This window comes from Triturus cristatus, chromosome 3_1 (assembly GCF_964204655.1).
Source record: "Triturus cristatus chromosome 3_1, aTriCri1.1, whole genome shotgun sequence".
Taxonomy (NCBI): domain Eukaryota; kingdom Metazoa; phylum Chordata; class Amphibia; order Caudata; family Salamandridae; genus Triturus; species Triturus cristatus.
The window spans coordinates 793024535-793027343 of NC_140583.1; the positions used below are offsets into that span (position 1 = coordinate 793024535).

General features: G+C 41.0%; 1 non-coding gene across 1 annotated transcript; it reads right to left on the reverse strand.

Moving 5' to 3' along the window:
• Positions 1–877: 877 nt before the first annotated feature.
• Positions 878–992, reverse strand: LOC146861047 (U5 spliceosomal RNA). Its single transcript, XR_014979380.1, has one exon. It is a non-coding gene; the product is annotated as a U5 spliceosomal RNA (small nuclear RNA).
• Between the last annotated feature and the right edge of the window lie 1817 nt (positions 993–2809).

The following is a 2809-nucleotide window of genomic DNA, read 5'->3' on the forward strand; positions in this document are numbered from 1 at the left end:
TTGAAGCCAAGTTGTTATAGGTGCTTCCTGGAAATGGCTATGAACAATTTAATCGCCTATGTTTTTTGCTCGACGGTAAGTTATGTTACGGTGGTCACCTATCGGTTTAGACAGAGTTGAGTCTAATTTCAGAATTCCCCAATGCTTTTTGCTTATTTGGGTCAATTTCTGATTTTCTGCACTGTGAGTTGTTATCAATCTTATCATTGTTTTATCCGATTCGTCTGTCTTTGTAGATTTCTGTAGGATGTCTTTTCGATTACAATTCATCACTTTTTGTAGATTTTTTTCAATGACTTTTTTCGGATATTTACGTTTCAGAATTCGATTTCCTGCTTGTTGACTGTGTTTTGAGAATTCTGTGTCCTCTGAGCAGTTCCTTCTAAGTCTTAAAAACTCCCCATATGGGAGACTTTAGAGACTCACTGTGGAAGCTCTCTCCATGTAATGTTGCATTCGTCGCTGTTTCTTTTCTATGCAAAGTTGTCTGAAGGGAGTTATTTTCTACATACATTTCTGTGTCTAGGAATACTACTCTCTTAGGACTGATCTCATAGGTGAATTTCAATCAAATCTCAATAATCATTAGACTGATATTAGGATAAACCCCAGATTGAAAACAGTTATGTGTTCTATTTTCCAATTGATCCTTCTTTATCTGGTGTTCTATAGCACTGCTTGTATATAGCAGTGAGGCCTTTCAGATGATAAAGCGATGTTTGCGTCGTATGGGTTTTTGGTATATGTCACATGAGAAAACTGTATATTAAGCGAGTCAGTTAAATTAGTTTCCTAGATCTGGGTTGAGCTAGTACTGTACAAATATAACAGCATCACCCTACACAGAGTAAGAATCAGTTTGATTCCATAGTCTTTTGTTTTCCAAGGAAGGGTAACCCTGCAAAATGAGTGAAACTCTTTAATGTTCCTCTCCACGGAAATCTTTAGTAAAAGGCGAAAGATTTATTCGGTTTGAAGAGAAACCAGAGTATGAGTATTTCACCTCTTCTCTGCATGCCCCAGAAACAGCTAGAAACCAGAGTATGAGTATTTCACCTCTTCACTGCATGCCCCAGAAACAGCTAGAAACCAGAGTATGAGTATTTCACCTCTTCACTGCATGCCCCAGAAACAGCTAGAAACCAGAGTATGAGTATTTCACCTCTTCTCTGCATGCCCCAGAAACAGCTAGAAACCAGAGTATGAGTATTTCACCTCTTCTCTGCATGCCCCAGAAACAGCTAGAAACCAGAGTATGAGTATTTCACCTCTTCTCTGCATGCCCCAGAAACAGCTAGAAACCAGAGTATGAGTATTTCACCTCTTCACTGCATGCCCCAGAAACAGCTAGAAACCAGAGTATGAGTATTTCACCTCTTCACTGCATGCCCCAGAAACAGCTAGAAACCAGAGTATGAGTATTTCACCTCTTCTCTGCATGCCCCAGAAACAGCTAGAAACCAGAGTATGAGTATTTCACCTCTTCTCTGCATGCCCCAGAAACAGCTAGAAACCAGAGTATGAGTATTTCACCTCTTCACTGCATGCCCCAGAAACAGCTTTCCACAGAATGTCAGGGTGATTTACTCTACTAAGTCCATCATTGATTATCCTTCAAAATATATCCAACTCGTGAGAAGCCTTGTAAACCGGTACATTGACAAAACACTTCTTGAGATAATCGATACAAAAGAGGGACGCACTGGTGACACGGACTTATGGGTATGCAAATTTCGTCTTAGGTCATGTGACAGGAAAGACTGTAACATTTGAGTCGTAATGCCACAGTCTTCCAGCTCAAGCCTTAACGTCGGCTCCTTTTACATTTCACATTCTGAATGGTGCAGTGCTCGGAGCCTCTCACAGGCTCGGTGGCTTCCAAGAGAAGGACTTTTACATGCCACCATCAAGGCATGCTGGCTGGCTCATTGATTTTCTTTCCGAGACAATGAACGAGCCAGTGTGTTTTGTACTGCACCACCTGCTGTAAGAAACCAAGCACTGGCAGAGAGGCAAAATGCTGACTAACGGCTTTGCCAATGCCTTTCCGCAATGTTGTATAGCATAGGCAAGATGCTGTGCAACATGACCAAAAGAAAACAAAACAATAAAAGCAGCAATGATGTGGGCATTTTGTAGGTGCGCGCGTGCATCATTGCTCATGCGCAATTGCAAAATGAGGCGTGCACCATTGTTTATTTATTCACTGATCCAAAATGGACGGATTAAAAACAAACAAATGAAAAAAAGTAGGTAGGGCTGACGTAATTTGCTGCCTTTTGTTCCCCACCACCCTCCAAAGATATAAATAAATAAAATCTTTAAAAAAAAAAACCCTATGCATTGGGGGGCGGGAGAGGAGGCAGCGGGAAGTGGGCAAGGAGGGGTAGTTAAAAGCAGCTCACAAGAAGGAGCAACATGGAGGTTGGGGGAAGAAGCACATAAGTGAGAAAGCAGCATTTTGCGCCAGGAGGGAGGGAGTTTGGAAGGGGGATAAGAGACGAGAAAGCTTGCTACATGAGGGAAACAAGCATTTGCAATGCAATAGGCCTCGAATTTATGCGAGTTTGAGCAATTGGCATTGTGAATGACAATGCCTTTTATTTATGTTTTGGTTTTTAAAACATAAATAAAACGCATTGTCATTTACAATGTCAATAGCTTAAACTTGCGTAAATGCGAGACCTATTGCATTGCAAATGCTTGTTCATTATGGGCATTAATTGCCGCAGTGTTGTACATTCCCCAAGTAGTATTTGATGTCTCACATGTTTGGGTTTATATATGTTGTTTGAGTATATTGCTGTGA